Raw genomic sequence first — 27,989 nt, 5'->3', positions numbered from 1 at the left:
TAGGAAAAGATATTTGCTGTATTCAGAAAAATTACATTTTTTACGGTTGATGTAGTATTACGTTAGCTACTTCTTTGCATATCACTCAGATTTTGATATAAACTTATGAATGCCATGACTATTGATGTGATTTTTACAATGTCGAATGAGCCTTATTTCTAGAATCTGGAACTATAACGCGTTTCGATTTATTGAGTTGTATGTACTTTATAACAATGGTCGGTGTGATTCCTTCATTACACGCATTAAGCCGTTTTAGACACCACTTGAGCGGTTATTTCTGCAAAATACACAGACGGGGTTGACGGAAGTTTACATTCGCCGCAATTTACGATACTAAAATATTATCTTGATTTTCTCGATGAGTTTCATCATGTAGATAAGTACAAACATGACAAGCAAAAATGTAAAAAATATGGAATTTAACTGTTAGATCTGTTAGCTATAATGCAACGCAGTTATCGTGTTACGGTAGGGATTTCATATTTAAACCGGATTTATGTAGGTTTTTAAAATCATCTCAGTGTGGTAATATACTAGAAAGCTGACCTGCGACGTACTGATGGATAGTTCGCGTGTGAGATAGATGGGCATTTCCCCATTACAAACGAAGGTACTATGGGCGTATTTAGGTCTGAATTTCAACAGCTCTTCGAAAGGGCGTCTGTTATCTCGTTCAGCTGTTTTGACACCTATAACCTGGACCATCGAATCAGCTACGCGTAAAACATGCATATGATAAGAAAAATATCTGATATTTTATGCTCCGTTTCAGTCCCTTACAATCGACATTTAGCCATGTAATGTGTATTAAAGACTGTCACGAATTTTTATCGCCTTCGTTCTTATTTTATCCACTCCTCCTTTGTTGACGAATACATCCATCAGTTCTTTTATATAAGTTTTACATATCCATCTATGTCCGAAAGTCTTACTAATATTTGTCCCTACCTGTATGGATCATCCCTTTATTTGCAATGATAGCTAATTTCTTAATATCAAATATATTTAAAATGATTAAGTTAACAAAAATTGTTTACGAAAGTGAATTGATTTAATGTCAATATTCTCTAAATACACTGTGCGATAGTAAAAAGACCAGAACATATGTTGCAATTTTTATAGGCACAATCGCATAAAAAATTAACTTTCTGGCCTTGTTTTTTTCAAATTAGTACAGAGTTTTTGAAAATCTTAGTGATGTGAGTGATGAACATGGCGAGATATTTCATCAGGATTTTTCAGTGATGGAGAAACATTTAAAAATAAGGCTGAGTGCTGTCAGGTTGGCAGACTACTGCTGTAATACCACAAAGGCAATATGGCATTAATCAAGAGGGATAATAGGACAAATTTTGTTTAAACTCAAAATATTGTGTTTTTCATTCATAACAGCAGTAAATGTGCTTTATAGTAAGTAGAAACAGTGATTTATAGAAACATTTAAAAATAAGGCTGAGTGCTGTCAGGTTGACAGACTACTGCTGTAATACCACAAAGGCAATATGGCATTAATCAAGAGGGATAATAGGACAAATTTTGTTTAAACTCAAAATATTGTGTTTTTCATTCATAACAACAGTAAATGTGCTTTATAGTAAGTAGAAACAGTGATTTATAGAAACATTTAAAAATAAGGCTGAGTGCTGTCAGGTTGACAGACTACTGCTGTAATACCACAAAGGCAATATGACATTAATCAAGAGGGATAATAGGACAAATTTTGTTTCAACTCAAAATATTGTGTTTTTCATTCATAACAGCAGTAAATGTGCTTTATAGTAAGTAGAAACAGTGATTTATAGAAACATTTAAAAATAAGGCTGAGTGCTGTCAGGTTGACAGACTACTGCTGTAATACCACAAAGGCAATATGGCATTAATCAAGAGGGATAATAGGACAAATTTTGTTTCAACTCCAAATATTGTGTTTTTCATTCATAACAACAGTAAATGTGCTTTATAGTAAGTAGAAACAGTGATTTATAGAAACATTTAAAAATAAGGCTGAGTGCTGTCAGGTTGACAGACTACTGCTGTAATACCACAGAGGCAATATGGCATTAATCAAGAGGGATAATAGGACAAATTTTGTTTAAACTCAAAATATTGTGTTTTTCATTCATAACAGCAGTAAATGTGCTTTATAGTAAGTAGAAACAGTGATTTATAGAAACATTTAAAAATAAGGCTGAGTGCTGTCAGGTTGACAGACTACTGCTGTAATACCACAAAGGCAATATGGCATTAATCAAGAGGGATAATAGGACAAATTTTGTTTAAACTCAAAATATTGTGTTTTTCATTCATAACAGCAGTAAATGTGCTTTATAGTTAGTAGAAACAGTGATTTATAGAAACATTTAAAAATAAGGCTGAGTGCTGTCAGGTTGACAGACTACTGCTGTAATACCACAAAGGCAATATGACATTAATCAAGAGGGATAATAGGACAAATTTTGTTTCAACTCAAAATATTGTGTTTTTCATTCATAACAGCAGTAAATGTGCTTTATAGTAAGTAGAAACAGTGATTTATAGAAACATTTAAAAATAAGGCTGAGTGCTGTCCGGTTGACAGACTACTGCTGTAATACCACAAAGGCAATATGGCATTAATCAAGAGGGATAATAGGACAAATTTTGTTTAAACTGAAAATATTGTGTTTTTCATTCATAACAGCAGTAAATGTGCTTTATAGTAAGTAGAAACAGTGATTTATAGAAACATTTAAAAATAAGGCTGAGTGCTGTCAGGTTGACAGACTACTGCTGTAATACCACAAAGGCAATATGGCATTAATCAAGAGGGATAATAGGACAAATTTTGTTTAAACTCAAAATATTGTGTTTTTCATTCATAACAGCAGTAAATGTGCTTTATAGTAGAAACAGTGATTTATAGAACTACACCATTCTAACATTGTTTTGACTCACGAGTATATATCCGACACAGTTAGACACAGTTAATCAACCGAGAACCACATCACTCTATATTAAAGCGTATAAGATATCAACGGATACACACTGGAAATTCAAAACAATGAAAAGTTTATGATATTGCCCTAGCCCTACTCATTAATTAAAAGAAATTGAGGTTAAAATTTATATCAGGATATGTTTTGTTTTTTTACACCGAAACATGTCTTGAGTGGCATGTACTTTTATAACCTTAAACTTGTTGCACAGTGTAATTAAATAATTAATTTAAGAAATTTCTATTAAAGGTTAACTTGTTCTGTGAAAAGATGTAGTTAAATGTGTAGAAATGTGGATAAACTGAAGCAAAAGCACATTCTGTGGTTCAAAGCTTCAAAGTCATGTCAATAATTCCAGTGAGTCTAATTCCGTTTATCATCATTTACCATTAAACCGGGCATAACAGTTGGTTTAATAATCAATGACAACGAATAACAGCCTGTGAAGATGACAACTTTGTTATTTGTTAATAAAAACAAAATATGTGTAAAATAAACATTTATAAACGAATTTTGAATGTACAATAATGATTATTTTAAGCAATTAAATATATCTGCAATCATTCCAATTTTTAATGAAAGTCAAGATATATATATATATATATATATATATATATATATATATATATATATATATATATATATATATATATATATATAGGTTACGTACAATTACACTTGAGCTATAATAGTTGTTTTGGAGACGGTTGAGACTATAATTTCCAATTTTATAATATAGCATAGTTTGTAAATATCGTCTCCAAATCAGAAATCGACAATACACACACATGGATTGATATATATATATATATATATATATATATATATATATATATATATATATATATATATATATATATATATATATATTATATATATGTATATATATATATATATATATAAATAAAATGAACTCATTTTTCCCGTCAGATTTTGACATTAATAGGATTAAAAATCAAGATATTTCATGCAAATATAATATGCACAAACGGCAGACCAATATCTGAGGTGTGTTATAGGCTTATTATTTTTCAAATTCCTCGATAATCTTAGATTTCTATACTTTTTCTGCTGAGAAGTCACGGCCAAAATCGGTTAAGATCAATGAAAGTGGTAAAATGTTTTCTCTCTAATAAATTCCTCCTCCCCCTGCCACCACTTAACACCGTTTGGGGATCGTTCACAAGGAACAGTTGAGAAGAGAACACCGGTTTGGCTTCGTAGTTCTTTCATGTCAAGTTATTTAAAATCACAAAACTAAACTGCAGTGCTCTGTGGCGTAGTGGTTAGCGTGCTGGACAATTCACATTATATTTTCACGTTCGCGCCGACCTACCGTAGTCGTTTTTTTTTTATATTTTTTTCCTAAACAACTGGAATGGACTTTTCTTGGTGGCCGAACCCGAACTGTTAACGTTGCAGATGTTTTTTTTCTTTTTTTTCACACTTTATTTTCCTACTTTTACTCATGACTCCGGGTTTGATCCTTCCTACTTACCTACCATAACATTTTTTAAAACTCCCCCCCGTCCCGGAAACAAACACTCGGGCAAGGCCGGGTACCCCTGCTAGTATATATATATATATATATATATATATATATATATATAGTAAGTTAAAATATATATATATATATGGCAATAAGCTACACATATATTCCGCATTTAATTCTCGTGAGAATACGTCAGGCTTATGCAAAAAGTTGTGATTACCTCGTGTTTTTTATATACGACCATGATATTGAATTTTTAGTTATCCAATCAGCTTCTTAATTTCCACGGCACCACTCCTTATCAGCCAATAGGCGGGCACTTTCATAACAAAGTTGCAGTTGACCTTAGGTTCCCTCATTCATTGTGCGTGCTTTCCATATAACTACACCTAGGTTGAAAATAGGTCAGCTAGATATTTTCTATCCCCATAGAAAAGCACACACAAAGGAAGGGGTGAACCTAAGTCAACTTTATCTTTGCCCTGAAAGTGCCCGCCCATTGACTAATTAGGATGGGAGCGCTGGACACTAGGAAGCTGAGTGGCTAAATAAAAATTCAATTGCATGTCCGTATTTAAAAAAAACACAAGGTTACCACAACTCCTTGCATTCTCACGAGAATGAAACGCGAAATATTTTATGTAGCTTAATTGCCATATATATGTTTATAACTTACTACCTAGCTCAACCTATGTACTGAGAACTGTTGAAGTAAGTACTGAAAAATTACGCACACAATTATATTTTCATATATTAATTTATGTGATAAAATTAAGTAGTCATTTACATATATATGTATATATAAATGCGAACACATATACATATATATATGTATATATATATATATATATATATATATATATATATATATATATATATATAATTTTAGATCTCCTTGTATTCCGTTCGATGAAGACAAGTATACTTTTATATTCAACCTTTTTAAGCTCTCATCTTTTAATAGTTTTTTCTTGCATAAAAATTTAAATGGTGTACTTATATATTTTCGTAGTGTTATTTTACTTACTAGGAACTCATGCACAGGTAATCATAATAGATTACTCACTGATAAACCAGATGTTCTCTGGAGTCCTGGTAACAACAAATATCACTTTATTCCAGTATGTTCCATATATTAAGATTATCTTAATATTATCACAAAAGCAACTAATTTAAACCTTAATAAAGACGGGACCAGATTATGTAAAATCATGTGAAAATGTTTGGTGCTACAAAGGGAATTTTCTACAGAGGAGAGCAGCAGAAACTCCAATTAAATTGTTTAGGGCTTTCGCAATTATATTATTATGAATGTTCGCGTATACCATGACAGTAACAAACTCTACTTCCTCATTTTTCTTTTAGAAATGTTTTGAAAAATATCCTGGTTCTGGTTATATGAATAAATAATAAGGAAAACAAAGTAAAATATAAATGTATCTCTCTCAGAAGTAAAAGTTTAATTAACACGAACACCACTTCCCGACGGGCGCAAACACCCTTGACCTGAATTTGACAACTTGTTTACTCAGCGATCGTTTTTGACAACGATATTTTTGTTATGTTTGAAGGCATTTTCCAATTTATCGGCGCTTTTTTGTGCTTACATCGTTATCAGGTGCTTGTTTGCATAGTAGAGTCGTTTAAAATTATCTTTTAATGAACGCAACTTCAGGCGAAATAAAGCTCGCTAAAATTTCACACGAAATGTGTTTGTAAATAACTGGTTTAATAATCTGCATCGATGTTTTCCACATCGAATTGTTGATTTCGATTAGTTACTGTTCCTTTTTTGCCGACGATTAACATTTCTGTTTAAAAAATCGCGTATTCTATTTGTCTCATTTCTAGTAAAACAGTAAGTTTTTTGTTAGTTTGTCACGAAACTCAAAATATATTTTAAATATTGATTGTGTTAACGCAAATTGTCACTTTTCAAATGTGTAATATGTTTTCATAAGTCGCCACTAGGATGCACCTTGATGAGCAAGATTATCCAGTAAATAATACACAATAATATGAAAATGTTGAAAGTAATGGATAAATAAAACGTTATGATAACTCATGACTACAGTTTATGAGAAGTATTTGTTGAGATTATATTTCAACAATCATATTGTAGTAAAAGCAATCTCGTAGTAATGTGTTTTACGGATGTGAAGTTTTTGAAAATAAAATCTCTACATAGATATTTTTAAAATATATACTAACGTCTCTTTAGTGAGAAGAGCTTGTGTGTAACGGAAAATCTCCTTACTCACTAGATTATTAAGTCGATTATTTCTCTGTCAAGTGTGCTCTGCTCGACATCTTCTGTTATGTGGTAGCAGAACTCTCTAATCTTAATTTATATCGAATTCTTATATCGGTGGACAACTACACAATATTACTACATCTGTAGTAATTTTATTGTAAATTAATTCAAACGAAGGCTAAATAGTTGTAATTGTTTAGATTCGACTTTTCTTTTTTATTTCTTATAGAAAGTTAGTTTTCACAGGAACTTGTTAATACAAAGAATGCTCTAATTAATACAAATTATTTAAAACAACAGAAGTAACAAGTCTATGTCAAAGTAATAAGCCGTCTTGAACTAAAAAACACAACTGTAAAGTGGGGAAGGAAACACTCGAAAGCTAAAGAGATATTTATCAGACCGGTCCCACTGAGGACCCAGCAACAGAAATTTAACACCGTAAACCTTCCATGATTTACATACAAACTTTTATTTCACGTCGAACTAACGGTAACGAACAACTACTCTCATCTATACAATATGTATTGTTAACAATTACAAGCTAAACGAAGAGAATATCAAAAGCCACGCTCGCAAATACTCACATACATAGATTATTTACATACGCATACAAGTCACAATATGAACATTTTAACTTGTGATCTTTTATAACAAACACAAGTTTGCAGGAAATGAACTCTTATCAATTGGAAATAAATTGAATATTCTTATACGATATATGTTCAAGTTCTATTTTACACATTTAGAATATTATAAAATTTTTATCGCTCTCTCATTTTGCGATCAAATGAAAAAATAAATACAGTCTATAATCTGTAAGGAACGGAGAGACTTTTTTTTCTGATTGGCTGTTTGTTACTAAAGCAATCACATCTGCAACGCTACCTCAAATCGACTGCGACGACGAAGATGATGAGATAACAAGATATAAAAAAGGAAAGTTTCCCAAGGTTTGTAGTAAAACGCTAACGTAAGGGAAAATGGGAATACCCAATCCTCGAAGACAAGATATAAAGATATATTATATTTCGCCCTCTTTGAAAAGTTTTCATTCGTTGCGCACCCTCGTTGTTCGCCTTGTCGCTACGATTACGTCGATTCAGCTACTGCTATCGCTAATAATTCACCGTTGTCCCGATCTGTCGCTCAGCTATGTTGTCGTGATAATTCGCTGAGCTTAATCGCTAACCGACCTTTCGCCTTGTCTCGCCAGCCAAATTTTACTTCTGACTGTTAATTTACTTAATTACGTCTTTTATTTGATTTTATTTTATTTAGTTAATTTAAGAAGTTGGCCATTTTTTATGTAATGTTGACGTAGAAACGTTTGAAAAAAGCATGGTTTACATAGAAAAAGGCGGATATGAAAAGTAATATGGTTGAGATAAAATTTCGGAAAGTAAAAGGACTAGTTGTTAAAACTGGAAAAGAAAAATGCAATATATTTCAGTAAAAGCATAATAAATTTATAACTTAAAATATTGCAGCATTAAGAATTAATTATATAAAGTTAAAATGAATTCAAAAAGAAAATTCTGAATACTGCAATATTTAAATTATACATCATATTGTTTACTAGAATATTTTGTCGTTAGCGTTTCCAGTTTTAACAACCATTCTTGTTACTTTTCTAAGTTTAATCTAAACCATATTAATGTTCATGCTGGCATTTTTCTATGTAATAAAATATATTGTCATAAAAATTTGTTTTTCTAATTGTTATTTCTAAAATTTTGTAAGCATTTGTCTATTGGTGACCATTCTCTCAATGTTTCCTGTATTTCAATTTTAATATGCATTCTTGTATATTATTTTAATATGCATTCTTGTATATTATTTTGATATGCATTCTTGTATATTATTTTAATATGCATTCATGCATATTTTAATATGAATTCTTGTATATTTTTCATATTCCTCCTTTGCTGAAAGATAACATTTATACAAAAGTGATATAAAATGTCTCCGTGCTTCTTGGCAATTCCCCAAAACCTTTACTGATGTTCAAAATTGCGCTATGAATGTCATGGGTCACACAAAAAATTTTTGTCGATTTAATGTGTCCATACTTCCTTCAGGTGATATTTACAACACCTTGATTATGTTTTTCAATTTAGATTTGACGGGAATAATTCATAAGAGCTTATCAACACAAGATGTCTCTATAAGAAAAGATCAATTCATTTCTAATTATGAAAAATTAAGATCTCTGCATTCGTTAGGAAATGCTTGTAACTGAGTTTGATAGATGTTAAAAGTAAAAGTCACGTGTTCTCCATAGTGTTGTGTATATCGCGCGCGCGAGAGAGTCGCCCACCATCTTAGGAGACTATCAAACAGTATCCTTGTTTTCTACAGGAAACTAATATATTTGGAGTTATCATCAATGTCAATGGTAATCAATTCTAGATAATTCAGGAAACAGGCCTTGATGATTTATTTCAAGCTTATGGGATGAATTACACATGAAAACACCTACATATTAATATAAAAGCTGATATGACAAGGATACAGACGTTTTGATTTGAATAGAATTTTTTCACCGATTGGTCTTATCTCACACTGTATTTCCATCCTACATAACTGTCACGAACATTTTCTGTTATATATATATATATATATATATATATATATATATATATATATATATATATATATATATATATATTCTGCTAGCTTCTACTGCCAGATAATATCCGACAGTGAACGCCAGAGGATTCTATTTAGACCACAGCCAAGAGTGCCCGCTATTTTCCAGGGTCTCCATTGCCCCCGCCCGACTAACAACTGATTTTTATTATTTTACCTATTCTATTCTGGCTTTGTGGTATACTTTCATCGGACAACGTCAGTACAGAGATTCGATTAGTAAAAATAATTATTTTATTTACTTTTATCATAATCTTTTCAGATAACATATTTATCTTCTGGAATCCATAAAAATGCAAAATATTACTATTATTTTTTAATATATGTTGTGTTATAAAAACGCCTGTCTGAATAATTTGAAAATAGTCCGTTATATAGATAATTTTAAACGCATGTAGAAAGAAACAAAATAATTATAAAAATGTAATACGTTCTGTTGAATGAATATGTAAAGACATAATCTTTAAAGAATATGAAAAATACTTTCCAAAAGCACTGTAAATAGTTGAGAGTTTATATATATACATATAATTTTATATATACACAGACGCAACCCCCCATATATATATATATATATATATATATATATATATATATATATATATATATATATATATATATATATATATATATATAGTTATAAAACTCAAATGATCTTGTAATGAGTGTTGTAACCAGGCATCCGGTTTACGACTTGTGGTTGCGCATGTGTACATAAAATAAACCCACAACAGCGTAAACAAATAAACGCAAATCGCTACTTTTGCAGAATTTGAGCTGCGAACTGAAATATTAACGTTATTATTTAGAAATTATTATTTAACATAGGAAGGGTGGGGATGTTTTGCAACTATTCTGTATTACAACTATACTGTCGCAATTTTCTTACAAATAAACCAACTTTGACTCGTTGACAACCATAAGAGAATTTTAACCCTGAATAACCTTTTTTTACAACTAAATAATCAACACAATGAAACGTATTTTTTTACAGTGCACGTGTTCATCGTCCCAATTGTGATTTTTTTTTCGTGTTTAAATTATCCAAATAAACAATTGTTAATACGCTCTGTTTTTTCGTTCATTTTCACATTGTATTAATTAGTTTTATTGACCTGATTATTAACATAAATTAAATATTTAACTTAATGGGTCATGAATGTTTGTTTAAAATAAATGAATAAAGTTACATTTTATTTTTATTTTCTATTTAAAAAGCCATTCTTAAAATGGGGAGAGTGTTTTTAACTATTCTGTACTTTCAACTAACAATTTCATTTAAAAAAGATATATCAAAATTTGAATTTAACTTGAAGTATTACGGTATCTGTTCAGTGCACATCTACCTATAAGTATGGGAAACTACTTATAATTCAATGGCTTTCAGTTTTTTTTTCAAAAATAAACAATTATAAACAGAACGACTCATAGAAATCTATATTCTGTTTTCATTTTAATATACTTTCACAGAAATCTGTTATGTCACAAAAACTATTTTCTTTACGTAAGAAGTGTCACGCTCATACATTAATTCCATAGCTAATCTAACAAACACCCAACAGGTCACGGGTAGTCTAGTATATATATATATATATATATATATATATATATATATATATATACAAGTACATAGAATTAATAAAATATGCTGAGAAACAATATAGCAAGAATAAACCGCATTTTATTTGGAAAGGAAGCACAAATAGAGGTAAAAGTCCTTTATCCGTGGGGTTTTGAAGACATACTTCCCTTCTCGTCAGAGAGGAGTTAGCCTGATGCACAAGGAAATTGTACTTGTAAAGTATTTTCCGTAAATGAAAACGACCATACTAGCGCGAAAATGTATCGATTAAGTCTGTGATTTTACTACTACTACCACTCTCTTTCTCTCTCCCTCTCTGTCTCTCTTTCTATCTCTCTCTCTATATATATATATTGTATTAAATTCTTAAACGTACCAAACTTTGTAAAGATATATTTATTTTTATGAGCTGGCTTTATTAACTTTCAAAACTTTTTTGTATGTGCAGTTTTATTGGACGTACACACATGACACTCAAATTCCCTTCAAAGTCATCTTCTCCGGCTGAAATGCACTTCTACCGTGCCAAAAACATCTGGAAAGTCCCGTGGAAGTTACATGGCGCAACGTCTGGACTATAGGTAGGGTGAGGTACCTTGATACCTATCTTGGTCGAATAGCTAGTTACAAACATGGTGTTATTGATTGGTGCCTTGTCATGGTGAAAATGCTGATAATCCGGTTTTTAGAATGTTGACCTCTTCCGATAGAAACTCTTCATAGTATTTATAAAACCTCAACATAGTCTTACTTGTTGACTGCCTGTCCATTGGGAATCCAGTGCTTTTAGTTCATACACGTGCTCTCAAAAACAAAATGAATCATCAGAAGGTTTTGGGTTGATTTTTTATGTCTGGCCTTCTTGATTCTTGGAGAGCCAGAATGCTTCACCTGGGAACTCTGCATCTTGATCTCTGGGCCATAGTACTAGATCAGGCTTTCATCTCAAGTCCTCAAAGAATGAAGACATGCAGGATTTTAATTGATCAGTTCGAGCATGTTCTTGCTGTCATGACCATATATTTCTTTCTGATTTTCTCTGAATACAGTTGGAAGGAACACACGCCTACATCTTCAGTTCCTCGACATAAGTGTGTGTACAGTTCATACACTAACATCAAACTGTGTACTTATTGTCTCTATAGACATACGAGAAATTTTATCTATGAAATTCTTGATTGGTCGATTAACTTTGGTGTTCTGGCTTCTCTAATCCTCAACACTTTATCATCCCTCACAGACTCCTTCCCCTCTTTGAATCTCTTATGCCACTAAGAAACTGATGCACAAGAATTTTAAAAGGATGCTTAAGCATTATTTTTCGTTTTTGTGTTATTTTCTAAGTTAAAAACAGAATTTTATTGCATTGTAAAGTGTCCTCACGTCTATATAGCATTTTTTTTAACTTGACCAGCTGGTATAATCAGACTTTATTCTAATTACTACTGTAACAATGCCTTTGAACCTGAAACCATCAAAAAATTCGTGTTTCATTTCATATACAGCAATAACAAATGTTATTTTCATATACAGCAATAACATAATAATAAACACATGACTATTTTAACTGCCTGTACAAAATAAGCTTGAAACTTATTTAAGACACCTCGCATTGATATATATATATATATATATGATTGTTGAGCTGGATTAAATCCGACGATATGAAATAAAATGGAGGTGGAAGGACCTGGATACTCAACGTTTCGCCCGATCTATGCGGGCTTCTTCAAGAGGGATGGTCATTGACCATCCCTCTTGAAGAAGCCCGCATAGATCGGGCGAAACGTTGAGTATCCAGGTCCTTCCACCTCCATTTTATTTCATATATATATATATATATTTCTCACTTCAGAAACAATTGATCGATCAATACAGAAATTACAAATCATGAGGAATGATGCGGAAATTCAAATATAAAATTATACAAATGGATTAAAGGGGTATAACTGACTCTCGGTTATAATTATTTCTGTCAAATTTCTAAATATATATAATTCACATCTAATTAATATGAAGCTGTTTATTTTAGTTGAACAGTTTATCGTTTTATTCTCATATTATATGCATATATATATATATATATCTATGAAATTATATATATATATAACTATATATATATATATATATATACAGTTATTTATTTTAATATTATTTTCTTAAAACGGATGGATTTTATGTAGTAGCTCCAAAATGTATAATGCGTTTATAGATTACATATGAATCTAATATAATGGTAATACTTATTCTGAACAATTCTAGATTTCCAACAACTAGATATACACAAAGAGATTAACAATATGTATTATATTGTCTAAACAATTAAATATCATTGTACTAGAAAACAATGTATCTGATCTCTATTCTCTTCCTGTACGTATATTCACACGCACATATGTATTCACACATACTCGCCTATATATAGGATTAGATTTATGTCAGAAATGTAAAACAAAAGGTAACAACTCTGTATATATTGAGTTAAATGTTTATAGAAATACATTATTCGTATTTGACACGATGTATGTATTTCCTCACGTGTAGGACGCCTCTTTCGATGCGAGGCTGTCACTTCCATTTTCTGATTACAAATACAAATGTAACGACAGCTCATGACGCACTCAACCATTGCTTTTAGCCGCCACTTTTCACACGTATCTCTTGCTCCTTCAAAGAAAGGAAAACTTACTATGAGTGAAGGCAGAAGTAAGAAAGCGTGCATGCATAAATATTTTAACCCCATCGGAGGGATGGATATCACGCTCCAAAGAATAAACTATCATCCAGCATTTTCACAAGAAAAACTCCTTCAGAATATGTATTTTCAAGTTCGTAAAAAATGTTAGCCCGCATCCTAAAAAATCAAAAATATCTAAAACAATGCTTATGGAATCTTCTAACTAAATAAGCAAATAGATAGAAGCGAGAGTTGCCAATCTGCCAAAAATAAAGGTGAGTCGCAAATATACTATAATAAATGTGCAAATAAATGTGAGTCGCCCCTTCTTCGTTCAATTATTGAACACTAATTAAGAGGTATTTAAGATAGAGAAATTACAGATAAGTTATGCATTATTTTCTTTATGTAAGTTTCTTTATGCAAGTAACACTATAGCAGAGAAGACTTAGCAACATCTCGTCTGTAAATAAGAAGGTTTAGAGAAGAACTTTGCAATTTCACTAGACTTGCAATTAACTTGTGTAATCCTTTCAAGAGAAAAAACGTGTGCTATCGAAGTTTCATAGAAGTATACGATTTGATCAGTTACCTAGTAGGAAAATATGTCATCCACTTATATACAAGCGATATATTTTTCCGTCACTTCAAAACGCCTCTGATATTGATATAAATACAAAAGTTGCTGCTGCTATTATTATTATTATTATTATTATTATTATTATTATTATTAATATTATTATTATTATTATTATTATTATTATTATTATTTTTAATCATAATACTATTTATTATGATTGTTATGATTGTTAATATTATCTTAAATAACATCGTTTTAGGTTATTTTTACCATGTCTCAACTTCTAATCTTTGTTTCTGGCATTTATTATTATCTCTTTTTCACGTATAACTACTAGATAAATACAGCATTTCCTGTAATAAAGTAGCTACCACATATTCTGATCAATTTTATTGCTTGATCACCTTTTTTAAACAGGCTAATTCAATGTCAAATCGAAAAATGGGGGTGGGGGAACACAAACCATGTCGACACGGATTTTTCAAATTTACTGAAATTATAGATCTCCATGAAAGGAATTGAATGGCACCTGTTACACATCTCAATGTCAAGAGGTTTCTGAGATATGACCTTGAACTTTTTATAAAAATGTCAATTTCTATGGAGAGGTGCCCAACTTTAATAGACGATATCTCCATTAAATATATTAAACATTATATTTTATATATTAAGTTCATTCATATATCATTCTACAGTACTTGTATAGATCTACAATTTTATCTGGAGATATTTTTTTAAGGTAAAATTTTAAAAAGTTGACCTTGACTTGGCATTTTACCTGAATTATTTCAAAAAGGATCATGTCAATTTTTTTGTAATTTTGACAAAAGATTCGCCTATCTTATGACAGTATATATTCCAAATTTCATGGTGGATATTCGTCTAGCACCATTCTTACAAGCGTTTTAAAGAAGTGGCCTCAATTCAAAATGGCGGCATGTAGTACCTGTTACTTCATATAAAAACATTTTGATATGTCACAATATGGTCATGTTTGATATCTTTATAAAGCTATTTTAATGCGGATTAATATATACACAAAACCATGGTCACAAATCTCATATAAAAATATTTGGATGAAACTGAATTTTTTTCATTTGTTGTTTTTTTTTTTAATGCAACACATATTTTGCTGTGGAAAAAAGTATTATAATAAATAAGAATTTTGAAAAGTGTTAAGCGTTAATTAATTATAATATAAAACATATGTGACCTCAATTGTGAACAATTTTTTCTCGATAATTGTTATTCTAAATCTACTAAAAGGCAGTTTATCTTGTGTATGGGTACTTTTCTATGAAAAACTTTAAAAATGAATGGTCTAAAAAAATTCATGACATGTTAGATTTTATCAGTATATAGCTTCTTGTAAGAGTATAAATTTCCCATCCCAAGTTTATTTATTTATTAAATTGTTAGTTGAAAGAGGCATGCTGAAAACGAATATCACATTTAAAATTGGGGCCGGGTATTAAGTTTCACAATAGTGAAAAGTTACTTTTCCACAAGTTTGATATAATAAAAAGATACCTGTGCGCGCTTGCATGTACAGCAATGACCACCACTTATAACATGAAATATCGCATTTAAATTTTCAGCAAATAAGTAGTTTTCTGTATATTAAGTAATGTAATTCTACATGTTATGAGTTGTGACTATTGTTATATGCGCGAGCAAGCATAATTTTGCCAACCTCCTCCGCACCAAAAAAAGCACCAATACTTTCAAAACTTGGCAAACAAGAAAAGTATCCAATTTAAAGTTAGCAGCAAACGGTGTTTTATCATATTCAGTCTCTGATATTGAACTTTATCAGTATATATCTTCTGGTGAGAGTATCAATTTCCCACCCCAAGTTTATTTATGTATTAAATTGTTAGGTAAATACAGAACAGTTACGAAACCTTCATCTTCAGGTTCTGCAGATTATTTAGAAAGACATCCTAAACTTAGGCTCAATTATAGCTTAAAAATAAAAATACAACAAAATACTGGAAGAAACCTAGCCAATAAACGTTATAATAGCAGTTATTGGGTGAATTAATACTAGTATTTTTTAATTTTTTTTTATTTTTAAGTCATTGTCGAGGCTCCAAAGGTATAGCCTGGTACGAGCAAAATAAATGCCGATGCTCAAAACAAATAAATATTTTGACCCCCGTCCCTTTACTTAAAAATTCACCAAAAATCAGGAATTTACTTAATTTTAATGACATTTTTATAAAATAAATAATCACGAAACATAATGCAAAATATAAATTATTATAAAATAAATAGATAAATTAGATAAAAAAAAGAAATGAACAAAAAAAATTAATTATATTAAATTAAAATGCTATCAACAAGTTCCCGGCTATTGTTTGCTGCGAGACTGTTACAACAATAGCACTTTTGAACCAAAGTCAAATAAATATCTGACGAAGAGATATTTTTCGAAATATTATGTTACAAGGATATACCACCAGACCGACTTTTCCAGGTGATCAGGGTGCAAATATAAATATAATGTGCATATGAAATGCATGAATATGTACACATGTATCTGTAAGTTGTATTAATAAAACTTTCTCAGCTGCTTCAGCTTGTGTCTTTCCGTTACCTCTGCGTTGTATCGCCCTCTACACATATCATTTAACTACATAATACAATGCTTCAAGCAAACTACATCCATCTCTTAAAAAAAACTTTTTGTTGCATAAAAATTTAAAATGTGGCCGACAGCGATTCAATCATTATAAATAAGTTTCCGTTTTTTTTAGATTTAATAAATTAAATTGAATAGTAAATATTGGCTTTAGCTACAACAGAACATCGAGCACTCAATTTTTTTAGGGATATTCGAGGTTGCTGACAATGAATCTGATAATAAAATAAACCGAGCACACGCTAGCATGAACAAATTTACATTAGGTCAACTTTCACAATTTTCTTTAAAATGATCACTTTTATAGGTTTTCGGCTATGCTGAAAACAAATATCACAGTTAACTTTATAGTAAATATTTACATTAGATTCACCTCCACAATTTTTCTTTAAAATGACGACTTGTATAAGTATTCGACTATGCTGAATCAGAACATCTATGTACGATAAACAAATCTACTTTTCTGCTACCGACACTGCCCCCAAATAGCATTATCTATACAACTCGTCATTTAAAAGAATAGTGTGGAGGTGGACCTAATGTAAATATTCATTAAAAGTTATCCCCGCATGTAAATTAAAAACGTATGTAAAATTGAGAAATTATCAATGAATGGTTAATTTTCTTTTTAATATTTATTCAAAAAGTTAAGCCAAATAAATAAAAAATGTTATCAGCGCATGCGTTTTCCTTTGTATAGAAGCGACTAATAAACAAATAGGCCGGGTCGCCATTGAACTAAATGCCGAAGGAGTACCAAAAAATGTAGAATACCACTTTTGTTTATGAGAATTTTGCTGAAGACTGATTTAAAAAAATATATTATTATTATTATTATTATTATTATTATTATTATTATTATTATTATTATTATTATTATTATTATTATAAGAAGAAGAAGAATTAGTAGTAATAGTTTCATATAGTAAACCTCTACCTAACTTCTACATTTACATGAAAATATAACTTACATGTATATGGTGCTTTGCCAAATTCAATCTTGAATTTGTGTGTCTTATTTGTTCCAAGAGAGACTCAACTGGGAAAGTGGTTTCAATAGTATTCACTGTTTATCATCTTTTATTATTTTTATCTTTACCCACCCCCTAATTTAGAAGTTGTTTCTATAACCTGTAAACAGGCAGCAGCTTCAATCAGCAAACAGACAGACTTCAAGAATCAAAGGAACGTTGTCACCAAAGTTTGTCACTAACTTATTAAAAAAATCAAAGTATTTTTTAATACCTTTTAACACTTTCTTGTCAGATTTGCCAATGCTGAATGACGGTACATAAGCAAAAGGTTATGTTTTATGTTTTTTTTTCACACAACTAAAATAAACACCACGTTTTTGTAATTAGGTTGTACCTTTATTGGTAGTTTAAAAAGTAAATATTCTTCATTTTATCTTTTAGAATCATCAATAGATAAGAGTAACATGCTTTTGGAATGGCATATTGGGCTAAAAGTTTTCTGATTCTGATACTTCAAAAAGTGCCAATTAACTGTCCCAACACTAATTATATCACTTTTTCCATAACAAATCTGTGTGCATTAAAAAACAAAAAAAAAATGGAGAAATTCAGTTTAATCAACATAATTTTTTATATAGATTTTGTAACCATAGTTTTATGTATATATTAATCAGCATTAAAACCGCTTTACAAATATAGCAAACACGACCATATTGTTAAATACAACATTTTTTATATGAAGTAGCAGATACTACATTCCGCCATTTTGTATTTAACCCACTTCTTTAAAACGCTTGTTGAAGTGGTACTAGTGGAAAAAAAACCATCACGAAATTTAAAACATATACTGTCGAATCTTTTATCAAAATTACAAAAATCAAAATGACACTTGTTTTAGATAATTCAGGTAAAAGGTAAGGTAAAGGTCTTTTTTTTAAATTTGACCTTGAAAAATATATCTCCAGGTAAAATTGTAAATCTATCCAATTTGTTTAAAATGATATATGAATGAGCTTTGTATGAACTTTGTAAATGACAGAGATACCATCTTTTAAAGTTGGTCACCTCTCCATAAAAATTGACATTTTTGTAATATCTCAGAAACCCATTTATATTGAGATGTGTAACAGGTGTCATTCAATTCCTTTCATGGAGATCTATAAGTGTAGCAAGTTTGAAAAAAATCCGTGTCGGACATGATTTAACCCTTGTTGATTTTACATGGAATGAGTCAATAGGAGTTTTAAAATAATAGTTTTCGTAATTTCAGCATTTATTTCAATAATACCTACACGGCACATAACAGAGTAGAACTTTATGAAAATCACTAGTCGGAAAGTAGCATTGCCACAGTTACATCTGTCGGGAGCACTGTAAGCTCGCCTGTTAAAGAAAAGCAAGATATTCTCTTCTTTGCGGCGGAATTAAACAAGGCCATGAACACATAGACGTCTAAGTAACAGGAAAAAATATGACCCTTTACCTAAGATGGTAAGGAAGAATGCCATGTTCTACCAGCTGAATAAGTTGCTACGACAGGAGATCTGTAAACTCTGACGGCTTGAACAATTTCGATTGAAATATGTCTTTTCAGTTTTGTTGAGAATGTCTTTGATAGTTTTGTTCTCAACAAGCCGCCGTTGTGAGTATAGGTCGTGATATAGTGCTGTTTAAAGCAAAAAATATTACTCATTATAGATATGCGTTGTACAACTTGGTAACATTTTTCATCTTACAATTTTAAGTTAATTTTGTTGCAAAGTCTAAGTTTTTAAAGCATAGCTTATACAAATAAAACAATTCATGAGGTAATTTTGCAGAAATATTTCAGACAAAAAAAAACTTATGCAAGAATTCTATTGAACATTGAAATATCTATGCACACAATATTTTTATGTTATATATATTTTATATATATATATATATATATATATATATATATATATATAACTGTGTAAACACACACACATGTTTAAGATTTTCGATCGAGAGCTTCCAATCATAAAAATAAATATTACTACCCGTATTTTTTAATTTTTCTTTATAAGGGTGTTTTATATTTTTTTATTTGGGGAAGGTGTGGACATTTTTACTATCGAGAAAAATCAATAGACATTTCCACTTTCCGAGGTTTTCGGTGGCGCTGAAAACGAACATAATGTTTACAATGACCGCCAACGCGTAGTTTAAAATATATGGGCAGTTGCTTTGGTAGAGGGCAGCAACGTACAATTAAATCAATTTAACGTATACTAAGCACCAACCAGTCACCCTTAAAAAACAAATATTAGATGTTTCCAATTGTGGGAGGGGGCGAATCACGCAATCGACTTCACCAACACGAAAATAATAAAAAATAAATCAAATCCTTTCCCTTTTTTGAAAAACGCATATTTAAAACCTTTTTTATAATACAATATAATAAATTATTAATATAACTACTTCTATTACTAAAAGAAAATGTTGAAAACACGGTTTTTAAATCGATAAAGTAATTCTTATTAAAAACTCGATCTTGAAAACAAAAACATTGTACGTATGCGGTTGATTTGTGTCAATGTGTGTGTGTGTGTGTGTGTGTATGAGTATGCGAACGAATACACAGTCGCGCATGCGCTGTGTGTGTATATATATGTATATATTTGTATATATGTACACATAATAATGATAAGTATCATTATTATGTTACTGCATATGTGTTAGTCTAAAACAAAGTTTTTATTAAAAAAAAAAAGAAAAAAATATCCAAGCGTTTGTAATTTCATATAAATTGGACTATTGTTTTCCGTTGATTCGTACGTTGAGTTTGTTTGGAAAAGTATGTGTGAATTTGTCATCATCATCATCATCGTCATCGTCATCATCATCATCATCATCATCATCATCATCATCATCATCATCATGTTACTGCATATGTGTGAGTCTTAAACAAACTTTTTATTTTAAAAAAAAAGGAAGGAGGACAAAGATCAGGAAGGAAAGCGGACAAAAACGGTCCAGCCGCTGATCCCTTACTATGTATGATTTTTGGAATGCTCCTTCATGTGTATTTTACATGTATATGTGTGTGTACGTATGTATAGGCATATGTACGTGTGTGCCTCTACATGATTATGGTTGCATGTGTGTTCACATGCATACGTATGTTGGCGTACATCTGTATGTACGCATGTGTTTATTGTCATATGTATGTGGGGGGAACGGGCTCCTGTAAGCTGTGGCGTAGGCAAACCCTCTAGGAGAAGCAAATCTTAGATTAAAAAAAAACATAAAGCGGGAGACCAGTACCCGCATTAAGCTGGTCTGCAGTTGACTTGTTGCTGGCTATCTTGCTCTTGCTTGTTGCTGGATGTCAACATTTTGAACCGAAAAAGAGAGAGAGAGATTTATCTCTCGTACAAAGCTAAAACTTTGTAACGCCATCTGTGTATAGATACTCCTTCAGCCATGGAAAAGTTGTGACGCGTGTAGGCCTGAAATGCTGGAAGCATGTAATAATTGATCTGCCATCATTATATGTATATATGTATGTATAGGTGTATGTATGTTCATGTGCAGGTGTATGTATATGTGTGTATATCTATGTGTATATGTATGTATATGTGTATATGTATGTATATATGTATGTGTGTATGTATATACGTATATATATTGTTTGTATGTATGTATATATATGCACGTGTGTGTATCTGCATATATGCATGTGGGTATGTATATGTGTGCATGTATATGTGTATGCATGTGCATGTTTGTGTATGAGTTCATATTTATGTGGGTATGTATATGTAAGTGTATATATATGCATATGTGTATATATGTTTATGTATGTATATGTGGGTATGTATTTGTACATGTGTGTGTATTTATATGTATGTACATTTGTATGTATGTGTGTATGTATATGTATGTGTATTATGCATTGTGTATGTATATATGTGTGTATGTTTACCGATATGTATGTGTGTATGTGTATATATGCATATTTGCATTTATATATATGTATTCCATTGACTTGTCTTGTGTATGTTTATGTATGTATATGTATGTGTTATGTATTGTGTATGTATCTATGCATAAATGTGTGTTATATGTATGTGTGTATGTGTATTTGTGTGTATATATGTATGTATGCGTGCATGTATATATATATATATATATATATATATATATATGCATGTATACTAGTGACCGTCTTCAGTGTCATGCCTGTTTGAGCGTGTGAATTTTGCTGGCAGGACTAAAGTCATTTTCAGCTCATGGATTTCAGTGCCTGAGGGAGTGACACTCGTCTGACAAGACGTTGCAATCATCATCATCATCATCTCATCATCATCATCATCATCATCATATACGTACACACACGCACGGGAGATTTTTATATACACACGAACACGCACGCGCGTGTATTTTCCATGTTAGTGCAATACTACACACACACACACAGACACTCGCACACACACATACAAACACACAGACATTTGTGAAAGATTTCGTACCTATAGTTTCCATTTCTAAAAATATATATTGCTACCTGTAACTAATTTTTTAATTTTTTTCCTGGGTGCGTTTTATATTGTTTTTTTTTTATTTTGGAGAGGATGGACATGTGTACGTTTTCCACGCGTAGTTTCTAAGATATAAGGAAACGTCAGTTTTAAAAAGTGTGTGATCATTTCTCTGTAATAATTTTTTGTAAAATGAGCACCTATTTATGACCACATTCTTTGGAAGGGAATGCAGCGATGTACAATGAACTCAATTTAACGTACAAAATAATAAAATTAATAACATAACGGTTTTTTTGTCTTAAAGACAATGTGAAAAACACGGGTTTTAGATTGAATGTAATGTGTCTTTAAAAACTCAATCTTGAAAAAAGATTGTGTGTGTGTTTGTGTTTGTGTTACTTTGTTGATGCGTGTGCGTGTTTGTGTGTGTGCGTGTTTGAGTGTGCGTGTACGCGCACACGCGTGTTTGCGTGAATGCGCGTTCGAGCTCGCGCTGTGCGTGTGTATGTCTATATGTACACACACGCACACTCGGGATCATATAAATATAATAGACAGAAACCCGCACGCTCGAGTTTTTCCTATGTTACTGCAAGGTAGTTTGTTTTCCAACCCTGAAAGAAAAAGCGTTTTTTTCGACATTATGTTCAGCGAGACACAGGAAAACAAACATAGCATCGCACGAATGGAAAAAAAGAAAACGTATAATACAATATATATGTATATAGTAAATATATGTAATAAATATTTTTTCAGTAAAATATTTAACCGAGAACTGCTATAGTGAAGCCCCATTTAAATATGATAAATCGTTCGGTAATGTAGGCAAAAATGTGATTCTAGATTCATCAAAGAAGAATGAAAAGACGATATCTCGAGAGGCATTATAATTATGTATAACGAGACGGGAAGTATGTTTAGTCTATGTATGTAATAAGCAGTTAAGATTGGTGAAATACGAACATCGGAGCTAAATGAAGAACAGTACACGGTGTATTAAGGTAGCGGTGGAAGGACTTGATAATCAGAAAGAAAAATAGGAACTTCCCCTGTAGATGTGGCGCTCGTGATGATGTTTCTCATAGGATGAAATATAGGATTTAATTATAACCAAAAAAATGTGTATAAAACGATGTAGTAAAGTTACATAAGACGGGGGTTGAAGGTTTAGACATAATAAATTTGTATGTGGCATCTGTTGTTGAATACCTACGACAATTTGGTGCAAAGGGAAATTCCTGCAATGAAAACATCATAAACAGGGTATAAATATATGTGTATAAATACATATACAGTGGTACCAAAAAAATCCGCACTTGACATTTTTTCCAAAACCGAAAATTTAAGCTAAATTTAATGTAACTGTTTAATTAACTTACACCTTATTTGATTCACCTTTTATTCTTCTATAATTTTCCCTCTCATATTTGACTTTTAGTGTTCTCGTCAATTAAAGGAGATAATTATCATTAGAAAGGTAAAAACACTCTGCACAATGAAAAAATGTTATTTTAAATATAACCTTCAAACATTAATGCTACACAAACACACTAGAAACACAATGAACTAATGATTATTTAGTAGCATAGCCGTTTGACAGCTTGCACATTTGGGGATATTCTCTTGAATTAATACTCCAGTGAAAAGGCATTCCAGTTTTCTATAATTTCTTTTCAAATTCATCATAGCTGCTGGTTGAGGTAATGTCATACGTTTTCGATATAATTAAAATTTAGAGATTGTACAGACCAATCAATACACGGATTTCCATGCAGTCCAAGGAACCCTTTGCCAGCTCTGTGAATGGGAGCATTACCACGCATGAAGTTATGATTATCATCAAAATTCCGGTCAGAGTAAGGTAGAAAATACTCGGTGAACATATAAATATACTTGATCGAATGAATTCGAATTTGCAAGCAAAGCATAGACGGTTGACACTAATAACGTCCCACACCAAACCCGAACCTCCACTACATTGCAGGTCGAAACTGTAAACCTAGGATAAAATTATTCTTCTTTCCTTCGACAGACAATGCCTACCATCACTGCCTAGCCTATTGAACTTTCGTCGGTAAAAATCACTTTCGACCAAAATTTAATGCATCTGACGAAGTCCAGACGGCGCTTTTTGTTCTGTACAGAAATCATTGACTTACATTTTGGAACACAGTCTCGGAAATTAAATTCCTTCAATGTGTTCTTAATTCTAGAAGGAGAACAATTTTAAAGAAAATTACACTGCTGTATTTGAGGAGCCGTTTCAAATCTGTTTTTGAAGCTGCGGATCTTAATAGCAATGTCATTCCTAGAGTTTTTATGCTTTTACACAGTACTGTTTTCTGATCATATTTCGATCTGCAGCCGATTTTCGTTTGGATAAACCAAAAAGGTTGAGATAATGAGCGCCTAATGAATACTAAGAGAGACTCGAGGTATAGGGACAAAATGTTACGTTGTATGACCAAGGAATAACAACATTTGAGAATAGAGACGATTTATTCCCTAAAACGTTAATATTTTAAGCTGTTTTTAAGCGCATTTGTTTTTTTGCCCTCCTGATTTGAAGATTTTTTTATTATTTTGCTGACGTGAACTGTAAGATATTTCAATTAAAACTAATATTATAGAGGGATAAAAAGCGAATGAGGTTTAAGCTGTTTAAAGTTGCATTCCATTTAAATTACATTTGCGGTTTTGGAAAAAATTACAAATGCTGATTTTTTTTTGTCGGCACTCTCTCTCTCTCTCTCTCTCTCTCTCTCTCTCTCTCTCTCTCTCTATATATATATATATATATATATATATATATATATATATATATATATATATATATACGCGAGGGATTCCATGAAGGTAAACTAATGTGCGTATTTCTTTTGAAAACCTATCGTTTATTAATGAATAATATTTATCCAACTTAATTCTATTCATGCATTGTTTCTTCATCGGGCCTAATTGCATACAATTAGGGATATTTTTAGTTTGAAGTTGCTTACATTTTAACTTTTTTATATCAATCTGGCTTTTGCTAAGACGAAATCTGAAGCGCTAATCAAAGACTATTGATGAAACGCTACATTTCTTTGATTTGAAAACTAACTAATGGCACCAAAGTCACTGCTAAACCTTTAAACTCATTAATATGTACATTATGCACACTATAATACGCATTAAAGAATTTGCTCAATAGTAATATTTACGAAATCTGCATTAACTAAAATATCATAATCAATCGTATTTTCCGACTGGGCAACGCCAGGCCGCTTGTTAGTTAAACGTATTTTGCGGAAATGTTAAACACTGGTCTCTGCAATTGCATTTTACTCATCTCTCATATCTCGTCCACTGGCAACCCATTCTCTAAATACCACGACTGTAATATTTTACAACCGAAAGCCACCAACGCAGTTAGTTTATAATATAAAAATCGATTTTAATTGATTAGCAAATCTATTTGACATTAAAAACGAAAACTAAAAACTATCTTTGAGGATTAATGTATGATTTTTTTAGTTTCTATGCATAAATAACACAGTCATGCCTTATTAGTAAAGTAAAACGATGCGTTCCAACAGTAATATCTCGTAATTTTTATTGCGTTCGAATGGATCAGAGAGGATACCAAATTGCATTATTATGATCATTGAGCTTATGTATTCTATGGCCTTAATGTTTCATCTCTCTTTTGAAGATAGTGATGGTGCGAGACTCTAAGAAAGAAACCCTTGTCAGGGATGTTCGTAAGAAACAGTCATGCGTCACTGAATTCTTCGTGTTTATGATACCACCTTCATTTTCGTATTTTTAACCTTTTAAGGTAAAAGACAAAGAATAGCAGGATTTACTTTTAGTAGACCTCCCGTATGATAAAACGTACCCCAAATACCCATGCACAGGGATGGTGTTAATTATGTAGAACAACAAGTGTGAAACACAAAACCACTCGTTTTAATAGGACAACTACCGCCCTCGTAACTTTTACCTTTTCGAGTATAAATAATAGGAGATTTACCTTTGGAACAGCCTCCGTATAATGATTAAGATCTTAATGCTATCCTTTTTCATCTCATCCAGGCAGAATATTTAATCCAGTTTATTTATTAAATGTTACAACCTATTCCATCGTGTTATTGATTTATTCGTTAATAGCAGATGTCCGTTATATAAACTCTGTTTCTAATTTACTTGCATACAACACTGAATCTCAGTTGTTATTTACTTAATCTCTTGCGGATTATTTTTTTCTTTTTGTAGGCAAGTTTATTTATTTCTAACTTTTATATCAATCAGGGAATGTTTTATCGGTTTGTGGATGTCGAATCCATTCTGTCTTTATTTGAATTTTTACCGCTTTTTCTCTCTTCTAAAACCAATATGGCCGACATGTTCATGTTTTACTCAGAGTGCACACTGTTCTTGTCTTGTTTAACATTAAATTAAACGAACAAAATGACGTCTGTATAATCGGTTTTGTTTTTCCTTTTGCATTGAGTGTATTGTTTTCTTATTTTATGTCTTATATGCGTTTTCTAATGTTCTCTTTTCTGCTTAAGCGTCGATGTTTATTTTCTTTGATGAAATTAAATGGATGCTGAATATATGTATGTATGTAGATATATTTATATATATATGTGTGTGTGTGTGTGTGCGTGTGTGTGTGTGTGTGTGTACGATCTATAATGAAAATTATCTGTTGTGAATAATCGAACCGGTTGAAAATCTACAAAACCCAAATGTACAAATGATTACAATGCGTTTTTAAATCGTTTTTTTTAATTTAAAATGTATTTCAAAGATCAAATGTAAATCAATTTCATTCTCTTTACATACAGATGATGTAGAGAATAAAAGAAAACCCGTGGATGTATTTGCACACCGTTGGCTTCGAAACATATAAATTTCCTCAAGATTAAGATATTAATATTTACTCTTAATATGGGGAGACGTATTGGCATGAATTTTATAATGATAAAATCGAGTCTACATTCGCAATTAATAGCTTTATTTACAAATCAGGTAACTGTTCTATGCCGATGATCGCGATATTACAACTATTTCGTCGAATAAACTCAGCATTTTATGAAACTTTTTGCAAACATGTTTATGCTTTATTTTGAAGTTACAACTCACGACGACACTTGCGATTCACGACCCATCGATATCCTTATATAGACACGTCTGTATGCGTCAATGGAAAAACGTTGACAGTTGTGAACTCTTTTTGTATCAGAAAAGTTTTTACTTTTATAAGATCTCATTCTGTATGAAGAAAAGGTTTCTTGCTTGTATTCTTACCTTCAGAAACAAATCTGGTCCAAATGTGGTATCAGGCTAAAAACTGAAATCGTTGTTTACAAAGCCTTTATCTTAGTGTCTCTTTCGAATACAAGTACAGCAAAGACTTCATATAAACTCCACATGAGGATTTTTAACACATCCTTCTGCATGAATCAACTAATCGCTGTCACATAACATTTCCGCACTACAAACTCCTGCGTCAGGATTCATTTTTTTTTATATATCATTGAAACATTCGAACATAGCCTTTGATAAGGAAGACCTGGTGTGGGTTGATTCATGAAGTTGTAGTCTCTTTTGTAAAGGATAATGTTCAACATGCTGCTTTCAAACGGCCAGTAAAGTGA

The sequence above is a fragment of the Euprymna scolopes genome, chromosome 22 (assembly GCF_053919585.1).
Source record: "Euprymna scolopes isolate OS-2025 chromosome 22, ASM5391958v1, whole genome shotgun sequence".
NCBI classification, from domain to species: Eukaryota; Metazoa; Mollusca; class Cephalopoda; order Sepiida; family Sepiolidae; genus Euprymna; species Euprymna scolopes.
The sequence above is the reverse complement of the archived record's forward strand: the minus strand, read 5'-3'. Positions refer to the sequence as shown.